Raw genomic sequence first — 26,959 nt, forward strand, 5'->3', positions numbered from 1 at the left:
CCCCTTTTTACTATAGACGACTTCCCGTGACAATTTACGTTCATTAATAACCTTATCTCATCAAGGCTATGATAGAGTTTGTTGTTTCACTCAGACCTACCTTTTTACCCACGGCCTTCATAATCGGTGCACATGATCGTCTATTAGCATACTGCGAGAACTCGTGAGCCAGCACTTAGCGTACGCTACCAAATTACGCGACGCTTAGCGATCGTTACGCGCAATCATGGATAGCGTTTTTTAAATTACTGCTGCAATTTAGTCTGGAGACAGCTTTTTACGAAATTACTTCCTTAATGAATCTATTTCTGTACCAACTTACATGTAGGTATGAATAATTGTCATATATCATATTCTATTTGAAATTGGATGCCGACGTGACGCGGCGTAATGTCCCGGTCTCAAAATCCGTTAGTAGGTACTACATGTCTCATCTTGAAGCCTTCACCCGTGATGTGAATCGCAAATGTATGGGCAACTAGAAATATGACAAGACAACCGCAATTTTATTCATATTTATCACATTTGGCAAGGTTTTATTTCCTGAGGCTTTTTGAATTTAACTATTATCTACCAAGTCCTAACCTTAGACAACAATCAATCAGATCTAACCCAAACGTAACACTCAAGGTGACTTCTGACGCATCCTTCTAAGGCCCGGCGCCCACAGATGCGATGGCTCGGCTTCCTTACATGCAAGTGCACACTAATGGGAATTATGCCGCGGTATCTGTAGGTACGACGTGGTATCCTCAGAAAAAGCTTATGCTTTTCATGTCGGCGATCCGAGTGGTGGGGAAACAGTAGAGATCCTTGTGAAAAGTCCACGGAAGTTTTTTTAAAATATAATATCAAGTGACGGGCCGAACAGGTCCTGCGCCTGATGGCAAGCGATAATAATTGCAGTGTCATTTAGATTTCACCTCACACATTTACATTACACCTTGGTGGCAGAAATAGGTAAGGTGGCAGTACTTCCCTGGACAAACTCTTTCACAAGGTGCTCTACTCTAAGTGCGGTGAGCCCCTCATCCCAGAATCACGCGCCGAGTCCGAGATCGCGATCGCAGACGGCCATAATCCTGTGTTTAATGAGCTAATGAGAAATAACACTCGCCTGAGAGGATATATTAATTTTACAGGCGCCGGTGGCTCGACGCTTAACACCGGAACAATGCTATTGGAATCCTACACCACTACGACGATGTATTTCCGGAATTTAAAAACGAAACAGAACAAAAAAGACAGAAATTTGTTGTTATTATTATTATTATTGATAGGAAAATCGAACAATCGAAGAGCTGCTTGTGGAATAGTTCGTCTAGGGTAGTGCTGCCACCTTACCTATTTCTGCCGCTAAACAATAATGTGAGCCTTACTGTGTTCCGGTTTTAAAGGATAAGGGTGGTGGTGTAATTACAGGCACATGGGACTTGTCAACTTAGATCTCAGGGTGATAGACGCAGCGGCAGTGCCTCTCAGATCTTTGCGATTTAAAGCTCTGAGTGGCACTGTTACTGTTATGGACAGGCGTGTAGCTAATTATCAGGTGCACGACTTGTCCGTCCCGTCACTTGATATTGTAAAAATAAATGTGTAACAATCGCGAAAACCTAAGAACTCAAAAAATAAATATAAAGAAAATTTGTTATAATACCAAAATTCCAGTTGAATTAAGTATAGTCGCGCTTTTTAGTTACATCCTGTATTCCTCGCTTCAATTTCTGTTAGACTGTATCCTAAAGGCAAGATTCTAACAACGAGGGGACCTTGAAAGTAGGTAAGCCCTAAAACATTGACCCAATTGAAACGTCTAAGAAGCCGCGTATCTATCTAAAATTACAATGGACAGGTTACAATGATGACGAGATTAGCCGTTGTTTGTTTAAGATAAGCTCCAGTTCGTATTAACTTTAGTTTTAAACCTCGTATGTTACAAGAGGTATTTTATTACTACCTATGGTCTTTTGGAAATTCTACATCTATAAGCAGTCATATTTCTAATCGATATTCATTTGCACGTTGTAGTCTTGTTACTCTGAGTTATACATTACCTAAATAATTAGCATATCGATTGTCTTGTGCAGCAGGTAAACCATCTATATGAAGTTTTTACAGACGCAGATTACAGATGTTACAACAAATACTGCTTTAAAGAGATGCATTTCGTCCTCGACATCATTCCAAGACGTAACTTATTATTTTGACAGGAAAGGAACTATGGGAATAGTGTTTTATATAAAAAAAATGTAAAATCATGTTTTAGCATTATTTAACCCGTTGCTTGAACTGTGATTTAACATTAGATTCCGTTAGTCATCTGAGAAATTTAATTTAATATAAATAATAAGTAACAAACACTAAATATCCACAATTACTCGGAAAGCTAGTCCTTTTCTGCCTATACTAAAAACAGACTAGACTAAAAAAAATCTTATAATGCATACACATAATTAAACACCTACGGTACCCTACTACGAGAGGTATAGCCTACTACATAACATGGTCAGTGTTAGCGATAGATAATATGGCAGTATCGCACGAAACCGACGCCCGCGCAGCTCGCCAAACTGTGAAGTGATGTGAACGGGTTTTTCAAGATAAAATATTAAATTTTTGTGCAGTTACGTGCTTCTTCTGTTGGGGAGAAAACTGTTCTAGTAGGAATTGACGGTACGTATATTTGGTTTGTTTTTTATTGTGTGGGTTAGTTTCGTTTACGACTACCCTCTGAGACTAGATCACTAAATTACGACCAAGGAGGTGTTGCGTAGCTTGGGGATTTCTCCAGGAATGTGACAACATAGTTCACCTATATAATAATTAATAAGTAAGTAAAAAATATGTTGTAGCTATATATGTATATAACTAATGTTTTAAGAGCGTGACTGATTTTACAAATATGCTTTCTTTCCTAATGTCCCTTCGAAACGTTACGATTTACGCAAATTTTAAAGTTGTATAAGTTCATTGCACCAAATGTACTTGACTGTTACTTTTAATAGTTTTGAGACTCTTTTTACATCACACATATTAAATACCTACGTAACTGGTAAACATTTTGCGGTTTATATAAGAAGTTTGATAAAAAATTATCACATAGGTACCATACCTATAATTGATATTCTTTAAAATACTGTAAGTATAAGACCATGTGAAAAAAATATCTGTTTTTGCACTACTTCTTAGGTAATTTAGTCTTAATATAGATACAAAAAAAAAACCCGAGAAGTGGTAGCTGGGACAACAGTTGTTCCAATAGCATCGAGTCCCTGTTGCGGCAAAGACGTATAGCTTTAATTCGAGTAAAGCTCTGAGAGGCTTTGCAAGTGCTATGGACAGGGTTGTCACTCAAAGCCACTCACTTGGTATCATAAAAAAACTAAGTAACCGTATTTGGGAGTGCTTTGTGAATGGTGAAAGAAGGAAGGTTCACAAACCTCGGAAAACGTATAGTCTCTAATCGGCATTGAACCAGCTGGGTAGCTTAAAATCTTTCCTTAGATTAAACCCTTGCCCGGTGAGAGGTATAATGTATTGAAGATAATAAGGACAGCATCTAGGTAGGTACGCGATAACGTCATTACTAGGTACCTAGCAGGTACATATGTACATAAATGGTGGTATGATGAGGAGCCTATTGAATTCATTATGGCTTCATAACAATGATTATAATGTATAAATGCCTAAGTATCATATTTGTACAAAGGTACTAAAATCGGTGCTTTACAACTTGAAAGTTAATAATCATGTTCTCGCATAGCTACTCATAATGAGGTAGGTATCTTGGCTATAGGTTTTCGCGATTGCATTGGTTCTATAAAGAGCTAGAAATGTTGGTTTGTTTAAAAAAAAAAGAAATATGCGACGACTAAAGAAATAGGCTATTTAAATAAATAGTTTATATTCGAATTTATAGGTAGGTCATCTAAATTTCTATTTTTACAAAACTATAGTTATAAATAGACGCTATATTTGAAAATTTACTGCAGTTGTAAATAATCGAATCTGCATTAATAAATATAATATAGATTACCTACATAAAAATATGAAATAATGTCTCGCCAAAAACACTTTATAATAGTGAGGTCAATCATTGATAACCTATATCTAAGTACAGTGACGTACTTAGGAATTTATCGCCTTACACCTATCGTTCTTCTTTTCATAACCGAATAAGATGTAGTGGCGTCCTCAGCTTTCAAATACAAACGCTATCTACTAATCGTCGTAATTCTGCCTTTTTTATGTTGTTATTAAGTGACGTGACAAACAACTCGTACACCTGCTCACAACAGTGCTTCTCGGTAGAAATAGGTAACGTGGTAGTACTTCTCTGGTGCAACTTTTTCACAAGCAACTCTACTGCTACTAAAATTATGCATTTAAAATTTTACCATCAGCACACTGCGTTCCAAATATGTTTAGTTTTCCTCTGCCTCAAAGGTTATCTAGAAGTCTCTCTTAGGGATAAAACCGATTATGCTCACACTAGTTTTAAATTGTTTATGCACCGTTTTTGTTCTTGTGTGCGAGCAATAAAGTATATAACCTGACTATCTATCTAGAAATGGTTTTTGTATTACGAATGTGTGGCATGCAGGAAAAACTTAGTTATGTTTATGTTACTGTAGTGTTTAACTATAAAATGTGGTAATAAATAAAAATAAATCATCTCACTAGCGTTGTATATAGCGCCCCTTGGTCCGTGCATGTAACTCCGGCTACTGAACTAAATTATCGCCCCTCCTATCGCTCTCTATTGATTGATAGCTGGGGTATCAATATATCCAATTATGAAGTATTATTCGATTTATAGTAATATAATAAACAATGATCTGAACAGGCGACTTTTTTCACTTCATCTTCAAGTTATATATAAATAGAGTTCATATTACCGACATTTGAAATCCCAGAATGGTAAAAATGAATGAATATACTTGCACACAGATAATATAAAACGCAAAACATAAAAACTTATATTTTTGCTTTAAAATTGTAAAACTTTTCTTCTAAATACATTACACTTTTAAATTAACTCCAAAGTACAATAATTCCAGTATTTCAGACAGAGGTATTATGCACTCTAGGTTTGTAACTTCCTGATCATAACAGATAATAGTTACTTCATACTCATACCTCTGTGATACATATATTAACTTTCAAAAACTTCGGTTTATTGCTAGTACAAGTAACAGAGAGCGAATTAGTATCCAGATGCTAACAAAAGTACATAGAGAAAAATAATTGATTCTGATCACGACAATTATGTCCAGAATAGAGTTGTACCGATGAATTTTCCTTGGCCAGCAGATTAAGCTATACTGCATACGCAGTCCGCAGAATACGTGAACTTACCAATGTTGCTACTGCTAGACTAGTTTACTTTAGTTACTTCCACAGTATAATATTCTACGGGATTCTCATGTGGGGTAATTCGTTCTGTGTACCGTTTAGGTTCTCGGATTCTCTCAGAGAAAAGTTTAAGGAGACTGATATCATGACTGTGGCATCTCAGTACATTTACTCAAATATTTCGTATGCCCGTAAACACATACATAACTTCGTTAAGAAAGAAGATATCCATAATATTAACCTTAGAACTAAGTCCAAACTCGTGGTAACACGTTTTCGTTTAACTAAGGCAAAGGATTCTCTTATGGGAAACTGTACATATGTGTTTACAATAAGATTCCGGAGCATATATTAAATTTACCATTTCCTAAGTTTAAAACTTACATTAAAAGTGTTTTAATTGAAAAGTCTTATTACAAAATTGTAGACTACGTGTTAGATAAAGATGTATGGAAAGTAAACGTGAGTCTAGATTCCACACAAATATGATTCAAAATGTATTCTATAGCATTTGAGTTTATTTAAAACGAGCAATCCCTACAGTTTCTTGCTTGTTCTTCTCAGGGAGGTCAGCGTAATGCACGAGCAGTAGCTTAAAAAATGACGTTTTCAAGTGTAAAAATTTTACTGGAATAAATGATTGTTTGACTTTGACTTTGACTTTGAATTTGACCGGTGTAAAATCGGCGTAACGAAAATTTATGTTACTTTCATGTAGTATCAGCGTTAAATTTACTAAGTTATGTATATTTAAATATAATAATTCCGTACAATTAAAATGAAATACGTTTCTGCCTACGCACTTTCTTTTCAAGATTGAAATGGGGAGGCACACTGACTGTTTTCCCCGCTAGATGGTGCATGCATGCTGGTGCTGTTCGGCAGTCAAACACCATCATAAATCACTTGTCAACTTTTTTAATAATATCAAGGGACGGGACGAACATGTGAAAATACACCTATGCCGATCACGCCGTCGCCGCCATTGTTCGAAAATCCACACGCCGCTGAATTTACAATCGCCGCATATCTCTAGTGCTCAGCTATGAAGTAGAATAAAATACATTTCTAGTATACAAATATTTAGCATAATCGTGCGTAGTACGTCGAATGTAGATTCGACTCCCGGTAGAATCAATTCGGGAAATGGACTTTTGTAATTTGATTCTAACCCTGAACTTTCGTTCTCCGTCTGACATCTGTTCGAAATTCGAAACTTTATTTACGGTTCGAAACAATTAGTGTCAAATAAGTAATACTCGACCGAATTATAACACGCGTGACGCAAATGAAGCTTCATACCTGACGTTGTTTTCTAATTTGGTCGAATATTACTTATTTAATACTAATTGTTTCGGGTGGGTGTTCTGTGTAGTGCTTGGGAGCCAATTCCGTTGCCCTGATACTCGTACAGGAAAATCTATAGTTTGAGACCAAGTGTTGTTGTCTTGCCCATTATTATCTAATAAATTTGAAATATACATGACAAACGGTAGGAAGTCTTTACATTATACACCATAACTTTCCAACCTAACTTCCGAGCCCCGAAGTATACGTTACATCAATCATTAAACATTTGATTATAGTCGACTCTAATGCTAGATATAATTGCTGATGCCGCTCCCGCAGCTGTCTGTAATGATGTCTTACATCTTTAATCACAATTTTCCTAGAAAGCTTGCGGTATGACGTAGTATTTTTAATTTTCCATTCGTTACTGTCCTAAGCGCTTCAGACAAATTATCAACATTATCAGTCCATTATATATCATACTGCTGTGACGGTGTGACCTCCTTACATCCATCGTCACTCTGCTAAGCATGGGTCCTGAGAAACTCCAAGAGTTGTAAACCTTTTTTGACGTGCAGGTTTCGTCACTATGTTTTCCCTCGCCGTAAACTAGAAATATTGCCACTAAGTATTCATACGTGTACGTAACTTACATATGAGTAAAGTCATGGTACGTGTCGTTAAGGCGGCTTCACACGGCGCGTGACTCGTTTCGCGGCCCGCGCCGCGCATTTCTTTAAAACTTCGCCCGTGGCGGCCTGTTCGCATCTGCAGCAGGTCGGTAACTTCAAAGGCGCGGTGCGAGAACGCGCGCGGTCTTGCTCTCTATACGTACTCGAATACGCGCCACCACGCGCGTAGGCCCGAGGCCGCCCGGGTTTGCCCGTTTCGCGAGCTCGCCCATACAATTCGGCGAGTTAGACGTCACGTGCCGTGTGAACGCACCTTTATAGGGATTTGAAACTTTCAATTGAGAACCAAATGTTCTGCCCATGGGGTCACCACACCTTTAAGGTCATTTTAAAACATGAAACTCGGGAACAGCTGTACCTGTTTGGTGTTTTAAAAGAGGCCGTCATAGAAAAAAATACATATTACGTAGGTAACTATTAAAATAACTCATAAAAACTATTGTAGTAAATAATATTCGAAGAACTTATTTATTTATCTGAAGTACATAGAACAAAAACACAAAAAATTTAAAAAACATACGTACGTTGAAAGCTTTCTATCATAATAATAATTATTCATAATAATATTATAATAATGTATAATGTTAATAACAATTCGTTAAATTATAATTATTAATACAAAGATTCGATCTTTGTATTAATAATTATAACAAACTAGTGGAGTAATTTCACAAAAAATATTGAATATCAATTCAATAAAATATTAATTAATTCGTTAAATTGCTTAAAGCATGGTATAATAGAAGACGTAACCAAAACAACATGGCATGTAAATGTCTACTTACAAAATATTATTAGATTAGCTATTAATTTATGTACCCATTTTACGTATTAAATAATACTGGCGATTAAAAATACAATACGTCATGATCCACGGAAAAGTTAGTATAATTTAAAAACGTGCTGTTTTAAAAACGTCTAAATCCTCTTTCGAGTTGGTTATAAACAAACTCATTGTTTAACCTTCATAATGCACCGGGGAGCAAACGCAAATGCATCTGCATTTGAATAACAAGGCTATTATTGTGTGATATAACTGATAGTTATGTAAGTAAGTTAAGCATGGAGGTCTGGTTTGCGGATACTGGTCTAAGTAGAGTCCATTGTCATCGCTCTCAGGCTTCGATCTGGGCATGTTCCACTAAACAGCTTTAGTGGAGGAAATTAATTCGCCTAAGTGCAGAGAGTGTGACCGGTTCGAAGCAGAAAGGAGGCATGTCGTTATGCAGATCCTGACTGTTGAATCTTTGTAAGTCTTTGTAGTCGTGTGATTTCTCCTACAGTAGAATGGAAGCGCTCACTGGATGAGTCCGAATTCGGATTGTAACGTGTAGTAAAATGTATGAACATATTATGAGATGCACATATCTCTTTAATACCGTCGTTGTCGAATTTAGATTCGGAATCTGTGGTCATTTTATTAGATAAACCAAACACGGAAAATACTTGTATCAAAGCATCTGTCGTGAATGTGGCCTAGATAAACAAAAAAAATAGATAAATTCATAAATAAATGTTCCATAGGTTTGGTGTGGGTTTCTGTTAGTCAGGTCCTCACTGTTGAACGAGACAACGTCGGTGTCTTTAACATATGCTTTCCTCACCCACATCGGACGAGGCTAAGGCGCTACATAAATTAGTAGCTAAATGTAAGTAAATAGACGATACCAATGTAAAGCAGAACAATAGGGGATATTCACTCAGAAAAAACCATTTAGATTAGATTAAAATAATAAACAATTTGAATTTGAAATAATCAGAATTACGATTATAAATTAAATTTAATTATTGTTTAGGTGTTATAATATAATTTTACAGCATCAATAGGCACTTAATTAATAAATACTAAAACATATTATTTTATATTATATCACATTATCTGATAACGATTGCAATACACGATGTCTGAACAAAGGCAAGGAATTATTCAAAATATCCAAATCTGGCACTCGACTACGAAGATCCCCATTTACCATACTGATTCTATCGACTGGAGAGTGGGTACCCATATTAGTTAGTTTAATATTTTAAAATAAAGAGAAAAAAGTATGGGGTTAGCTTAGACTCAAAATAGGCGTTTTGACTTATTTCGACCCTCAGATCTTTGCGATTTAAACCTCCCACTGACACTGCAACTGTTTTATTTATTTATTTATTCTAATTACAGCAGACATATCCAATTACAGTAATTAGCAATAATAATAATCAATAATAATAATATTAGTAATAATGTATCTTTTCCGCCATGGGAGAGGCGAGAGTCTAAAATAGATAATAATCATAAAAAATAAAGAAACGAAATAATATTAATTAAAAAAAACGTGATATGACAGGCAATATTTAATGAACAGGTGGACTCGCACTCATTATTCTCGCAAAACATTATACAATTATTTAAGTTGTTCTTCCATCCATCCCCATGCATATGGACAGGCATGTCGCTTACCACCAGGCGCAAAACTTGTTCGTCTCGTCAGTAGGCATCATAAAAAAGACACCTGCAGTCTATCTGTAAATAAGTAAGTATAATAAATAGCCCATAATTACGATAATAAATAGTTATACCTAAATCAAAAACACACTTTCTGTTTTCCCGTAAAAGTTCTTATTCGCATACTACAAAGGTACGCAGGTAGATGTCGTATGCTCTTCGCTCGCGGAAGACTGCAAGAACACACTTTTTTTAGAAGTATCATTAGGATGTTTTTGTTTAGAATGCTAACGACATTGCGACTATAATTACGTACATAAACCTTGCAGAAGTTATTTTAAGACTGTACTTTGTCCTGTCTCTCTTTCGCATTAAATTTAATATCGGTATTAAAAGACACTGACCAAGCGTAGATATTCTTTTATTATCTATACTTCGATCATGAATGTTGGTCGAAGTTATTATATTTAAGAGGAAGGTACTTCGAACGCTTTTCACACGAACGAACTGATTCTAATTCGGATATTAACAATTCAAACTCAAAGGCATTTCATACCAAGTGACGGGACCAACAACAGTCCCATATCATTCTACATAAGTTTTGTTTATAGTTCTCCTCACTATCATACTCTTGGTTATGTGGGAAGGGCACTATTAACATGTGCGCGCACAGGAACCTAATAAGTTCAGGTTCTGACCCCCAGATCAGCCAGTGTACAAGGTTGTCACAGACCTCTGTCACTTGACTTCATCCAGTTCTTCGAGAAGAGAGGCTAGTTTGTGCCTCGGGTTAGCCGCCCCGGGTGCACGTACAGTACTCTCCCTATTTTCCAGATAGGTACTGGAGCTGTAGGCAGGCTCACTTCCCGACGCCGAAAAACGACGTCTCTCCAGTTCCCAATAATCTAAGCGGCTGGAGGGATCGGAGGATATCTAGCTTATCCTCTACTATCTCTTCGGGCTAGTGCCGGAGACAATGTCCGGACGTACCTTCCAATTTAAAGGGCAACTCACGTGGACCGCGCGTCTTGTCGCTTCAGGCCCTCAACTAGACCACTACTACTGACGGGACGAACAGTCCCATATCTTTCTACATAAGTTTTGTTTATAGTTCCCCTCCCTGTCAACCTCTTGGTTATGCGGTAAGGGTACTATGACCTGTGCAAGCTCGCTTGCATAGGGACCATCTAAGTCAGGTCCTAACCCCGGATCAGTACGTTTGCACGCACTTCATTCGGATCTCTGTAAGGCTAGTGCCTTAGGTGAGCCGCCCCGGGTGCACGTACAGCACCCTCCCTATTTTCCAGATAGGTACCGGAGCTGTAGGCACGCTCACTTCCCATTGCGCTCCGCACGACCAACGGTTGCCACGGCTGAGTCGCCAACTCTAAGCCGGCTTCCAAATCTCCTTATTGGTGGCGGAGCTGTAAAGCACGCTCACTTCCCGACGCCGAATGAACGACGTTTCTCCAGTTCTCAAATTCCTACGCAGCCCGAGGGACCGGAAGATGTCTAGCTCATCCTCTACTAGTTCTCCGGGCTAGTGCCGGAGATGCCAAGTGGCAGTGTCCTGCGACAATGTCCGGACATAGCCACCGACTTAAAGGGCAACTCACGTGTCCCGCGCGTCTCCTCGCCTCAGGCCCTCTACTAGACCGCTACTAAGACGCGCTAGCTGCGCGCGGGACGAACGCCCCGGTCACACCCTACCGGGGCAGACGAACGTGTTCGTCCCTGCAGCTAACCACAAACCCCGGCAAGTCCATACCCAAGTCCGGGTCCACCAGAGACGCCCGTGAGGACGTATACCCGCCGTACCCTGGTCTTACCGTCGAGCCCATAGTCTCTCCGGAAAACCCTATCTCTCGGGTCAGTATATAGATAGGGACAACGGGACGGGACGAACAATCGTAAACGATACGCCTGTACGAAGCAGATGCAGTCCGACTTTGAGCTTGAAATCGCAAAGACCTGAGAGACACTGCCAGTGCACCCGTCACCCTGAGACACAAGTTGACAAATCCCTTGTGTTTGTAATTCAAAATTGAAACGTGGTAATGCTCACATTACCGCTCAGAGGCAGAAATAGGTAAGGTGGTAGTACTTCCCTGGACGAACTGTTTAACATGGAGGTCTACTGCTCGTACTTACCTCAAAAAAAGGTCTCACCTTTATGTTTCAATAGAACATGACCTGGAGAAAAAAAAATTGTAGTTGTGATGCTAAAGTAAATAAAGGACTACCTGTAGCTTAGGCATATATACCTACAGCGTTATTTTTTTATTAGCAGTAGAGCTCCTTGTGAAAGAGGTCATCCTGGGAAGTACTGCCACCTTACCAATTTCTGCCGCCAAGCATTACTGCGCAAGGGTGCTAGTAAAATTACAGGCACATGGGACTTGTCAACTTATGTCTCGATCGCGATTTTAGCAAACTGTCACGTACCATCGTGTGGTTTATCACCAGGTGCACGACTTGTTCATGGATTAATGTCTAAAAAAATCAGTTAAAACCCAACAAAACCCAACAAGGCTATTATTACTTCAAGGAACACTTCTGGTTAGCCGCATCACTAGGCACATATTTGCCAAATGAATCTCTGCGGACTCATTATAATCTTAAACCAATAATTGGTGTTTACTTTCTTTGTTTTCTCTGGTTTTGGTTAATATAATGTTCTCAATGACGTCGGACCGCGTAACCTAGATAACAAGTAATTTATTAATAGTACGTCAATGTTGTTCTTTACCCATAATCAAAAGAACATATATAATTCTAGCTTAGAACCTTCAAATTAGTCCTCCGTAAGACCTACTCCGATCTGCTTAACTAAAAAACTGAATTGGAACAACAAAGTTGATAGCGAAGTATGATCGATACGATATCCTTGTAATAAGTTAATAAAGACCCGTCCAAATTTGATATCTTCGTAATTTAAAAAAATTTTTTTTTAGTAGATACCAGTTGTTTGTTATACCAGTATTTATATGGTCTGTGGGCATAGGTGTCGACACACCTGTCCATAATGGTTCCAGTGCCACTCAGAGCTTTAATTGGCAAAGATCTGAGGGGCGCTGCCGCTGCGCCCGTCACCCTGAGACATCAGTTGACAAGTCCCATGTGCCTGTAATTTCACCAGCACCTATACCCTTCAAAAGCGGAATATTGGGTCATAAAAAAAATGTCGACTTGAGAACCTTCACCTGTTTTTAAAATCGGTGAAAAAGTTATTTAATTCGATTTTAATTTTTTTATAATATCAATTGATGGGACGAACAAGTCGTGCGCCTGATGGTAAGCGACACGCCTGCCCATAACAGTTGTAGTGCCACTGCTCCCGTCACTCTGAGAAATAATAATAATAATAATAACGCACACACTTAACATAGCCTCGCACTAGGGAAATCCTGTGTCGCGAGTGCCATGGACACACATAAATTACAGCCAAACTCACGAGAGGAATAAATGTAGACCATACAAATACTTCTCCCGGCCCGGGAATCGAACCTGGGACCTCTGCGTGGCAGTCTCTGGGAGGCAGTTAAAGCATATTAAACATAAGTTGACAATTCCCATGTGCCTGTAATTTCATTAGCACCGTTACCCTTCAAAACCGGAACACAGTAAGTAATGCTAACATTACTGTATATCTGCAGAAATAGGTAAGGTAGCAGTATTTCCTTGAACAAACTCTTTCAAATACCTAGATATAGTGCAAGTACTACAGAACGTAAAGTAGTGCCCTGTCTACTACAGACCATTGCATTTGCATTAGAATAGCATTATGATGTGAGCGAGGATGCATTAGCATGCCTATACGTTCATTCTTCAGCAGAGCGTGTTAAATAAGATGTAATCTAACTCGCATGCGGTACTACACAGAATACCTAGAAAAGGTAGGTACCAATTGTAAACTCGCATTAACTAAAATCTCCACCATCTAAGAGTTTACAGCCAGGTGATTGTAGTTAAGATGGTGTATACTGCGTGGTACTTGTATAGCACATACTTACGTTATTATCTGTGGTCCTTATGAGTCGTTTAACTCGAGTAGTTTTATTATTCAAAATTGTAAAATAATGACCTGTAATGATGGTAGTTTTCTATGAATTCTTAACAGTATCCATTTGGGTATAGAGCAGTGGTGATAACACGGTAACTCTATTCAAATTTCCCCTGTGTAGGTTTTTCATAACATCAAGTGACGGGACGAACAAGTCGTACGCCTGAAAGTAAGCGACACGCCTGCCCGTAACAGTTACGTGCCACTCAGAGCTTTACAAAGATCTGAGGGGCACTACCACTGCGCCCGTCACCCTGAGACATAAGTTGACAAGTCCCATGTGCCTGTTTCACCAGCACCCTTACCCTTCAAAACCGGAACACAGTAATGCTGACATTACTGCTTGGCGGCAAATATAGGTAAGGTGGCATTACTACCCTAGACGAACACGTTCACAAGGAGCTCTACGGCTACTAAAATGTACATAAGAGTACTAACTAGGCAGTGCAACTGTTCTGGACAGGCGTGTCGCTTACCATCAGGTGCACGACTTGTTCGTCCCGTCACTTGGTATCATAAAAAAAAGAAAAAAGAGTAATGTCTAAGGGAGTAACCACATTTAGCGACTCAGAATCGGCTTGAGCCGGATAAAAGCGTAAAAAACGTTCTGGGCTTTGTATCGGCAATGCGAGACTACACGAAACGCACAGCGTCTTCTCACTCTTATTTCACGGACATAAAGGTGTTTTTGCTGTAGTAACCCACTTAGTTACATTCGGACTAAAAGGTCGATTTGTAACGTTAACCACACTTAAACATTGTCGTTTTAAATTATTTTATGAAAGTTATACTTTGAATATAAAGTTTACCATGATATTCATTTTTTTTATGATTAATACACACACACATACACTAGTTTGTTATGATTAATTAGTACAAAGATCGAATACTAAGAAAAATTCATACGATCTGGCTGGATTTGGACCAGCGCCTTCACTATACCGTGGCTAACGCTCTCCCAACTGAGCTACGGAACGAACCAGCGGATCTTACGAATTTTGCTATGCGCTTGTTGTAGATCTTTGTTTTTGGTCTTCCACGACTTTTTTGCCGAAGCGCCATTTGTGAAAACTCTATGAAAGTTCTATCTTGAGTTAGTTCTTTCTTAATTCTATCTTGTTTAAAAGTTATTTACACGTTACATCGTATTGTCTATAACCAGTGTTCGACAAAGAAATGTGAAAGTGACGACGTAAATATACATTGAAACAAGTTCATTTTTATTTCTCCACGTTGTTTTTTAATATACTTTTGCTTATTGTTACACGTGTATACGATGCAATCTCTATTGTTATGGAAATATAGAAGTAAATAAACGTATATTTCTGAATGCTTAGTATCAATATCTCTCTCTGGTAGTGAAGGAAAATAACGTAGCGCCGGCAGTCTGTCGTTAATTTAGCTGAACTAAAGAATAACGTGGACATTTCTTTCTACAAATCCCGGAACTGATTTTATTTGAATATGTGTAATAATTATTAAAATTTGTGTAGGTACATTGACGACAAATCATTGTTTCGCATTATGTATTTGCTACAAATTGTCACAAAAAATAATATTATAGTTTTTTCTTTTTTTTTATTTATTAGACGAACACAACAGTCGACATCTAAGATAGATTAACACATAAATTTGTTTAAAACTATATTTGAACCAGGAGCGTGTACGTATGGTATGTTTAGGAAAGTTACTGTCAATTAATTATAAATTGCAAAATTTATGTTAGTAGTAGTAGTAAAAAAGAAAGAAAAAAGTGTTAAAATGTAATTATTATTATTTTAATTTTTATAGTTTAACTGGACTACTTTAGGACATCTGAGACGGACTTTTTAAATACTTGTAAATACTAAGTGGCACTTAGAATCAAATGTATGTAATTGTTTATTGTCCTTAATAAGATCATTATATGTGCGACACATTCTTGTTAAAAGAATTGTTGTGTTTGAAAACATTTGAAAACATTTAGGACAAAAGCCTGAGGACGCCGACGGTTGTATCTAATGTTAATATTAATACTAGCCAATAAATTAGCGGAATCAAGGTAAAATTGTAAGATTTTGTGAAGAAATATTAAATCATACATTGTTCGACGGACACTGAGTGATACTAGGTTGCATTTAGATAGTCTGGTTTCGTAAGTAGGCATCTGACGACGACAATGACCCAATCTACAAAAGTGAGATCTGAAAGCCCTCCTCTGAAGATGTACTTCAATCTTGTTGGAATATGACCAAACCACTGTACCATACTCCAGAACAGCTTCTGTCCCGCTAAGGAAAAGAAACTTGAGACATCATATATTTTGGAATGTTTAGAAAAGAAACAGTATAACAAGAAACTTTATATACATTGATGAGGAAATGGGTATGCCCATGTTAAGAAAACGTTCATATCTTAGGTTTATTAAGTCGATCAATATCAATCATTGATGGTAGATGATAAATTATTTGCAGTAAGTGTGGTTTACAGAGATGTTATAATAAACAATATTTATAGTAATAGATTCTCACACCTAGCTGGTTATATGCATACAAATTTATATTAGATTTAATATTAACATAAAATAACCGTATATGACATTAAAATATTCTTCGAAGGAAGCAATAAGTTAGGCGCACATGTTCAATGCACTACAGTAGCGTGGTAACTTTCTAAGAATGTGGAACGCGTCATTGTATTGCACTCTAAGGGTCGTATTCTAGAACTCTAATCAATGCTCAAGTCAGGATTGCACTGGAAACAGAAGCACTGGAACTACGACCCTAATGGCAGGGACTTGAGTATGATTTCGAGTGCTTTAAACCATACTCAAATCCTGACTTGAGCATTGAGTAGAGTTCTAGAATACGAGTCTTCGAGTTGTGTTCCAGAACTCTACTCAATGCTCAAGTCAGGATTTGAGCAGACTTGAGTATGATTTCAAGCACTGGAAATACGACTCTAATGGCAAGGACTTGAGTATGATTTTCAGTGCTCACTGCAATACTCAAGTCCTGACTTGAGTATTGAGTAGAGTTCTGGAATACGATCCTTAAAGTACTTAGACTCGCTCTTCTGAAGTTAACCCATAAGGGAATCACCACACTTATCGATAAGGAATCGCATGAAGCCGTTTAGAAAAATCTTTAAGACCATAGTTACGAGCGAAAATGACGCAAGTTTCGCGTCGGCGATCCGAGCGGAAGCAAACCTTGCAACGTCTTTTTCACTGTTATTGCATTGACATAAAGGTCTTTCTGACCGCCGTTGTGCCCTTGATTGGAAGGTGTAGCACCGGTAAAAGTACACGTATGCCTGGAATAGGACTTTTCAAAAGTTATCGACGTTCTTAGAACCTTTACAAATCTCTCCAAAAAAAGATATAATTTTTAACTTCAAATAAACAAGGAGGTTCTCAATTTGACTGTATGATTTTTTTGTATGTATGTAACGCGATAACTCCGGCGATATTCTGTGATCCAAATTTGAAGATTATTTTTTGTTGGCAACAGGGTACCCCAGAAATGATCCCGTTTAAATTTGAAGAACATATTCCATGCGATATATATTCGCTATATATAAATATTCGCTAACGTACACACAGACTCCGGCACGAGGTACGAGCCTGTGCTCCAGAGTATACCCGGGGTAGCTGAGGTACGCTGCGTCAGTCCCACATCTGATCTGCGTCTCTGTGAGGAACAGCCGCTGCGGTTTGTCGGTTTCAAGGTGGTAGTGGGCCGAATCGAGATTTGAGTGCACCGAAGTCACGCACTGTTAGTGAAGTGCACTTTTAGTGGGAGGACGTGCAACCGCTGTGTATACTTTATTCCATTTTTGTTTTTCATTTTTATTTTAGGAGAAGTGAATAGGCACGAGGAAGGCAGTTGAACGAGGCATTGCGTCGTGTTAAACCAAGCAGCAAGCTCACACTGCCACACGAGGGTACAATCGGTTTGGAGACCGCGGGGACGCCCGAACCCCCCGGAGATAGCCACCTGGTCCTCCTTTCTGGTCGCCAACCGGCAATGTGGAGCATTCCGGGATTTTTCGTTGGGTGGCGGGGCAGCCTTTCACGGGGTGGCTTTCCCGTTTCTTGGGCCCCCAACTTCCCACGGTCGACCAGCTGTGTACCGTGCTTCGCATCCCGCTAGCCTCCAGAACCAAATGCTCAGTGTGGCAGTACAAGCAGCTACAACTCGTCGTCAGACGCAATGCAACTGTTCAGACCCGACCTCCTAATGGCAACTCCCGAACACGAGTCGGAACACGATAAAACCATTTGCCGACTCGACTGCGTCGGGAGGGTGGTGACTAGCCACGGCTGAAGCCTACCACCAGTAGTTATTGCTCTTTAGCACCACCCACTTGGGGTCACTTGTAGGGTCTCGAGGGTAAACCTACGGAAGCGAGCAACATCAACCCCCAAATGGTAACCGTTCGGCCACGGAGGCAGTTATATAGTGGGTTTTTTAGTACTAAGATTATTTTGCAAATGTCGCTTCATTACACCGTGGCTACGAATTGGTCAGAAAAAGGTAATTTAGTTCGATTTTAAATTACATGTTTTGTGTGTGTTGTGAGAGCAATAACCCATTTTCGGCAATATTTTCAGTTACGCCTATTGTGGGACGATATAACGTATAATAAATACAGGGTGAAATAAGTCTGTTTTTGGTTCATAAAAAAACGCGTGGCTTCCGGCGTTTGTCCGAGAATTACTCTTTTATTAGAGACACACGAAAGGTGGTTATCGACCAGTATCAATTTCCAAGAATGACAAATTACTTACAAACAGTTATTAACAACTTCGCGCGGGCTAAGGTCGTGCTGTATAAAACAAACATAAAACAAAGTACAAGACAATGCAATACCAAATACTAATGCATTTAACGTGAAAGAATTTATTGAAATCGCGAAGTTTTAAAGTCTGCCTGTGGCTATAGAGCACACCTGAATAAAATTTTCCTTTCTTTACACTTGCCAAAATATATACCGCACCTCTGGTTAACCACAGATACTACTACAAAAAAATAGTGAAAAATACTACAATTACTAAATTATACGGAAATGTTGAGATACATTATATGACGAGAAGAGTGTTAGACATGAATGTTGAGGGGTTTAAGGGGAGAGGAAGGTCAAGGAAAAAATGGATGGATTGTGTGCAAGACGACATTGATAAGAAAGGTGTTAATGGATGGAAATAACGGCTCATAGGGGAGAGTGGAAGAACTTTACATGTTATGTCAACCCCACCTAGGATGGGATAAAGGCAGGAGGAAGAAGAAAAGATACATTATGCACCTGTTAATTTTTTATGATGCCTAATGACGGGGCGAAAAACCCAAAGATCTGAGGGGCACATAAGTCGACAAGACCCATGTACCTGTAGATGCCAGCACCCTTACCCTTAAAACTGAAACAGTAATGGTCACATTACTGCTTGGCGGCAGAAATCGGTAAGATGGCAGTACTTCCCTGGACGAACTGTTCCACAAGAACCTCTACTGCTACTCAAAATTTTACACATTAAAAATGCTACACGATTTCAAGTGTAATTTTTGCTTATGTATGAAATAAAGATGATTTTGAACTTGAATTTGTAAGTGTAGAAAATTAAGCACTAGAATGAAAACTAGGCGCCAATTCGGATGCCTGTCTTTCTCGTTTTTCTTTTTTTACAAATCAGCATAATTTGCGTACAGGTAATAGTTACTCTCTGCTTCAGAGGCGGTAGTTCTAACCAATAAGGCTACCACAGATTTTTACTGTACCACCATTAAAATTTAAATAATTGAATTATTTTAACGGTAAGTTTAGATTTCAATATCTTAGGCCATAGATTGAAATTCAAAATTCAGAAACTCACGGCCTGTAAAATAAATAAATATTTATACTCGTTTCAAATATCATGACATCGGTTGGAGGACTGCCGAGTATTTCTTTTCGTACCTAGATTGTCTAATTTGAGTGACTGACAAGAAAGCTTTGCCCGCTGCGCGTCGATGAAGAAAGTTATTAAAACATTGATTAAAAAAACTGATTTGTACGCATCTATAACGATAACAAAGCCAGTAAATAAGCTTATAGGTATTTGACTCCAAACAATCGTTTTACACTTTGCATTATGAAATTTATAGCCAAGCATATATGAAACCGTCTTATCAATAACTATAAAGGAAGGAAATAACAACATGTTCCCTATATTTAGATGTTTGAACCTAATATAATACAGCAAATATAATATTCTATTACACTAATGAACCTGTAAAACTTAATCTGTATTATTAACATATACTTAGATAGAAACTTATTTACATGTTACTACATACAGGAAACAGTATACTAATAATCTCAGTACAGAGTACTAAAAAACCGACCTCAAAAGCACGTGGAATTACATATAATTACCGAGTTTTATTGAAATCGGTTACCGGAAAGTGCGCAAACCCGGATTGATCCCCTAGTTCGCCACTATACGGGATTTGACATAGGAGATAATAAAAATCGGTTCTCACTACTCAAAGTGTATTGAAAGAAAAACGCCTTGAATTAGAGAATAGCAAAATCAATCATTAAAATAATCACTCCTTATAATAAAGTATAGGCGCTATTTTTAAAAATGTAGATTCATACGTAAACACTCTTAGAGGTGGATGATTTTCTTCAAAATTAAATGGGACCACTTCGGAGGTAATCCCTTTCCAATAAAAAAAGAATCATGAAAATCGGTTCACAAATACACAAATACCGGAGTTATCGTGTAACATACATACAAAAAAAAAAACGTACAGTTGAATTTTGGAACCTCCTCCTTTTTGAAGTCGGTTAAAAAGGTACACTTATGACGATTAGGGAAGAATTATTGTTTAAAAAAGATGAATAAGATCGTACCTCTTTTTTGTGTGTGATCTGCGTGAGAAGTAACGTTACGAACAAGTCGAGCATCTGGTAAGTTCAGAGCTTTAACTGCAAAGATTTGAAGGGCACTGCCACTACCCCCGTCACCCTGAGACATAAATTTGACAAGTTCCAAGTGCGTGTAGTTTCGCCAGCACCTTTAAAACCGGAACGCAGTTAATGCTTACATTACTGCTTGGCAGCAGACATAGGTCAGGTGCCAGTACTTATCTGGCAGAACTCTCTCATAAGAAGCTTTAGTGTTGTTAAATTCGTTCAGTTAGTGAAGAAAGAGTTAATATTGTTACGTTCTTAGGGAGTCTCATCGTAGTGTACTGAAATTTTCAAACGTAGTTTTTCTTTTTATTAGACGATCAATTTTGAAGATTGCTGGTAGACCACACATTGGTTGTAGCGAGGTTCGAATGGTATACACGACTTTAATTTTTAAGACGTATATTAGAAAATGTTTATATACAATACCTCTCGTTAACGGGGGAGGAAACGTTATGAAACCTGCACGTAGAAGAAGGTTCGCAACTTTTCGAAACCGTGGGAAGTTCTCAAATCGTATTGGGCCAGTGTAGCGGACTCCGGTATAAAGAAGACCCATGGCCAGCAGTGGGACGTACAGTGGGTTAATGATATTTCATAGGATAGGTAAATTATATAATAATAATAATAAGTGCCAGAAAACCACACTAATCGCCAGAGAATTCCCTGTACTATGAGTGCCGGAGGAACGGAATTCTTGGATTGGAACGAATTTTGAAAAGTTGATTTCCCAAATTGATCGTACCGGGAATTTAACCCGGTACCTCCGTATCCAGCGTTCACAATATAAAACATTAAACTATCAAGGTCGTCATAAAGTCATCATAACAAGGTTTACATGTTTATTAATATGTTCTGATTGTCATTTATCCATATAAAAATCCGTTGTACAGAAAAATATTAAATTATTTTGTACAGATAAAGTCGTAGTGAAAAACTAGTTTTATGGCTATATAAAGTTAAAAATAAATCGAGTGAAGCTGAACAATCTACTACGAGCCAATAAGGCAAATTTAACTCATTTTCGACCGTCGCCTTGTCCGAGTGACAGAGTAAAGGTGTTTGTTTAATTTAGAATGTAACTTTGTTATTTTAGTGCAGTGTTTTTTTGTGTTCCATTTGATGGTACGGTGCGATTAATACTGAAAGAATGAAACCGGATGTTACTTTTGCATTGCGAAAAATGACAAAGGCAAACTACATAAAGTTGATTGTGGCAAAAACATTGATATAAGGAATTGTTACAACTTTCTTTTATTTATTTATTTGGCAAACCAACAGAATTACATATAATGCTTGTACTAGTGGTTACATTCTGCATTGTTCTTATATATATTCCGGTTACAGGTAAGCTCATTACTCAACCAAATGCTGACTTAGAAAGTTACAAAAACTATAAATATTTATAATGTTATAACATAATAATTGAAATACATCTACGAAAATTAAATTAAATTTAAATAAATAACAAAATTAAAAATGACATATTATAATACTAACTGCAATAACATTTCACTGTTTCATAGTACAAAAGTGTAAAACAATCTATATAGTTACTTATTAAAAAAGAAACTAAACGTAAGTCGTTACATTTTTTTCAAAAGTGTACTTTATATTTACGTACCGTATGTATCATATTCATATAATATTTAAAAACACACAACTGTGGAATTACGAATTCGATATTGTTACCCATAATTATTTCGAACGGGAGCGTATATTTAATTCAAGGCCTTGTAAAACTTATTAGGTAGTGTACATTTGTTTTTTTAAACAAACAAATGTTTCGGGCTCTTTAGATTGGTCAGTTTATTTAACACCATTCGTAGCCCCTCACTAGAGAACACACACATAGACAACCACAAATTACACCCAAACACAGGACAGAAATAAATGTAGGCCATACAAATATTTCCCCTTATTTTACCTATTAATTACTATTTATTTGAAGAAAAAAAAGTATACACAATTTAAAGGGGGCATTCATTATCCTGCGATGCGTCTTGCGAGACTCCATACGTGGGCCATACTCAGGATAGTGTGTTAGCAGTCTGCGCGGCGGTTAGGTATTTCCTTTTAATTATAATTACCCTTTGAATACTTGGAATAGAAATGAATATTGATTAACCGGCTTTATAATGAATCTAACCAGGAAGCGTTCAGTAAAACTTTGAAAACTTAATCGTAAAGCTATTGAAATAAAGTCGTAAAGGCGGTATCCGAAAAATGTATTGCGAACATTTTTGTTTTCCTTTTATTTTAAACAAACCAACGTTTCGGGCTGCTCACAGGTCCCACGGACACATCAACTAGTTATGTCTAATATTAACACAAACCATCCTATTCTGAAAATAGTTAAAAAAGTCATTAATTTAACTCCCATATTATTATTTGACCAAAGAACATTCCAATTGTTTTTATTTCTTTTTGTCCTATATACCAAATGACTGGTCAAACAAGTCGTGCGCCTGTTGTTATGCGACACGTCTGTCCATAACAGTTGAACGTGTTAAATCGCAAAGGTCTTAGTGGAACTACCACTGCGCCCGTTACCCTGAAACATAAGCTGACAAGTTCCATGTGCCTGTAATTTCACCCTTACCATTCCAAACCGGAACGCAGTAGTGAACACATTACTGCTTAACGGCAGAAATATTTAAGGTGGTACTTCCGTGGACGAAATATTTCACAAGGAACTCTATTGCTACTTAACAATGTTTAATGAAAGTCGTCTTATTTTATTTAAGTATTTATGAGGTTTGTACCTAATCAAGATATTGCTATATAAATATCAAATAATGACACACTGTGTTCTGAAGGACGGGTGCTAGTGAAATTACAGGCACATGGGTCTTGTCAACTTATGTCTCAGAGTGGGCGCAGTGGCAGTGCACATAAGATCTTTGCGATTTTAAGATAAGATCTTTAAGATTTTGCGAAGCTCGGAGTTGCACTGCAACTGTTGGGGGTGTCGTTTACCACCACGCGCATGACTCCTTTGTTCCGTTACTTGGCATCATAAAAAAAGAAAATGCAACTCTATCGCGTAAAGAACTCCTTCTCTTGTCTATCTCGTACTGTATGTTTTTTTTAGCGTCTATTCGACATAAAAAAAAACAAAACTGTATTCAACATTGTTAATAAATAGACTCGAAAAACAATACAATTTCGTCTCGCAGTTTGATTTAATTCAAGCAGATCTGAAGGTGATATTCATTTGCGTTTGATTGAAACAATGCGAATAGTTTATGCTGGAAATAGATGTAGACACTTCCTTAGACTAATTACAGTAATCTCTAAAGTCCAAACTTCGGAGTCTTCCGTATTTAAACCCTGTACTAACTTAACTTTGGGAAGTACTGCCACCTTACCTATTTCTGCCGTCAAGCAATAACGTTAGCATTACTGTGTTCCGGTTTTGAAGGGTAAGGGTGCTGGTGAAATTATATGCAAATGAGACTTGTCAAATTATGTCTCAGGTGCAGTGGCATTGCACATCAGGTCTTTGCAATTTAAAGCTCTGAGTGGCACTGCAACTGTTATGGACAGGCGTGTTTTACCGTCAGGCGAACGACTTGTTCGTCCCGTCACTTGATATTTTAAAAAAACTGCCTCCATGATCGAACAGTTACCATGTCAGTCCCGGGGTCGATTCCCGGGCCAAGAGAAATATTTGTATTGCCTACATTTATTTCGTGAGTTTGGGTCTAATTTGTGGTTGTCTATGTGTGTGTTATTATTGTAATAATAAGGACTGTATTTTAAAAATAATCATTCTAAATTAGCTTGTTTAAAAGCGGAAGTGTCAGAAGTGATTTTTAACACAACGTTCCTTCTAAATACAAATTTCAAGCCTGTAAGGCATTGACTTACAAATAAATGGACGACGGGTCTAATACAAAAACCACAAAAAAAATGTCCCAAGTCACCCTATTTAAACGTAGTGACATGTAAAGGAATATGAAAAAGCTAAAACGTTCAATTTAAATTGTAATGTCATCGCAGTACTGTCTAATTTTGCTTGCTTCGCTGTCAGTCGAACAAACGAAGACTAAAGCGTGAATGACGCTCTGTATACGATTTTAACGCCCTATAAGTTCGGACACTTTTTAGCGCGGACCCGACGTCCATATAATTGTAAGTCAATGCCTGTAAGGGACAACTAAGCAAAAAACATTGCGCAATTTATCATCTTCTTTGCCTTGACTAATTACGACTGTTTGTATTTTGTGTCATCTAACAGGATGACAGAGTTAACCCGAGTTTAGTATCTCTTCATACGTTTTCAGTACGCATTTTGTATAGTGTTTTCATGGTTAGTACTAATAATTAGGCATTATAAATGTGTTGTTTAACTGTGGTGCTATTTACCGTATTGCATTTCGGTGCTTTGTGTAGTGAAGAATATTGTTGTTTCAAATTGCAATGCGTGTATTGCTATAAATATGTCTTATAAACCATTTTTTACAAAGTTATTAGGATTTTTTTATCGGATCTAAATAAGAATATGTATTTTTACAAAAAAATCTAAATATAAAATATAATGTTTAGCAAAACGAAAGTAGCGCAAAATGGTATATTTAAATTAATAACTTTTGGGACTAAATTTTGTGAAATCGGTTACCGGAAAGTGCATGAGTTCGTTGTCTGGTTTTCTACACTTAGAGGTGGAATATTTTTATTGAAATTTAAATGGCGTCAATACCGAGGTACCATGTTTCTATGAAAAAAGAATCTTCAAAATCGGCTCACAAAAACCGGAGTACAGAATACAGTCAAATTGAGGACCCCCATTTTTTGAAGTCGGTTAAAAATAGGATAGTTTGCGTTAACAAGACATAACTAGTTCATACTTCAACATCTCAGTTAGCCGTGACTATGGGACCTGTCTTCTTATCGTATCGATGGCATGCATGTGGCCACATGCATCGAGTATATAAGCAGAATAATAAAAAATAAGAAAAGAAATAGAGACGAAATAAGGGCCATCTATTCCTGGCACCTCGTCAGGCAAATGGACCTTATATCACTTTTAAATATCAACTCTCGTTTGCGCTGAAATCACAAATTAGAAAGCTGAAATAGTACAGCGCCAACAACTGACCTGTGTGTACATCTCCGTATATTCCAAAAACATTGTATTTATTGTAATAAAGACAATATCATGCTGTTCCATTCGGTGGTGTGGGAAAAACAGCAAAACATCTAATTACAAAACAAACGGAATCATATTTCATCGGCAATTAAATATTATGTAATTTTGCAATTTTCGTCTATTATAGCGTAGCTCAATTTAAACTGGTCGATTTGGACTACTCCCGTCAATTGTTTCGAATTCGGGCCGGCCAATCGGAGCGCAGTTGTTATCGTAATATGGCAGAATAGTTTTCAAATAAATTACATTTCGTCTCTACTTCTGTTTATATACTCGATGCATGTGCTATACACTACGCTTGCCATCGTGGTAAAAGGATTGGCCTATCGACGTAAGGTACTGGCCGATTGTAGCCCATAGTGCGTTAGACGTACAGCAAAAGAATGGTACATCTCTTGCTGGGAGCCTTCATGGACCTGAACCCCAAGTTTCTAATTTTGATAATCTCTGTTGTATGCCGATAGAGTCAGTGTCCGTATTTTGCACGTTTGGTATTCTGCTAAAAGTTAAAAGTAGTGTCTTGTGAGTGGTTAGCCATCGAGCGGCTATACAACAAGGGCCCCACATAATGGCAATCAATGGCCCTTAAGGGGTATTGCTCGCATCTTTGGGCAGGAGCTCCCAAATACCAGCTTGACCCACTTGACTCCATCCAACGTAGGGTTGTTCGTATTGTCGATGATCCCAAACTCGTAGACGGTACGGAGCCCTTAGCCTACGGAGAGACGTTGGCTCTCTGTGTTCTACCGTCTTTATAATGGGGAGTGCTCTGAGGAACTTTTAAACCTGGTGCCATCGTCTCGTTTCCACCATCGCCAAAGGATTAGAGTCCATCCCCACATCTTAGATACCTGGCATTGTAAAACCACGCGGGCATCTCGTTCCTTCCTTCCTCGAACCTGCAAGATGTGGAATAATCTTCCTCCTGAAGTATTTCCTTTGCGTTATGACATGGGGTTCTTCAGAAAGTGTGTTGACACCTTCCATAAAGTGGCTCGTCTGCTCGTTTACCTCTTTCTTTAAATGAAAAAAAAAAA

General features: G+C 37.9%; 1 protein-coding gene across 1 annotated transcript in view; it reads left to right on the top strand.

The window, feature by feature from the left end:
• The first annotated feature begins 2,544 nt into the window (after positions 1–2,544).
• Positions 2,545–26,959, top strand: part of LOC113228317 (myogenesis-regulating glycosidase) — a 65,010-nt gene continuing 40,595 nt past the window's right edge. The window contains exon 1 of the mRNA XM_026461575.1: positions 2,545–2,673. The gene's annotated coding sequence lies outside the window, so the exon portion shown is untranslated. The remainder of the gene's footprint in view (positions 2,674–26,959) is intronic.

The sequence above is a fragment of the Hyposmocoma kahamanoa genome, unplaced genomic scaffold (genome assembly GCF_003589595.1).
Source record: "Hyposmocoma kahamanoa isolate Upper Pololo Valley unplaced genomic scaffold, ASM358959v1 226, whole genome shotgun sequence".
Taxonomy (NCBI): domain Eukaryota; kingdom Metazoa; phylum Arthropoda; class Insecta; order Lepidoptera; family Cosmopterigidae; genus Hyposmocoma; species Hyposmocoma kahamanoa.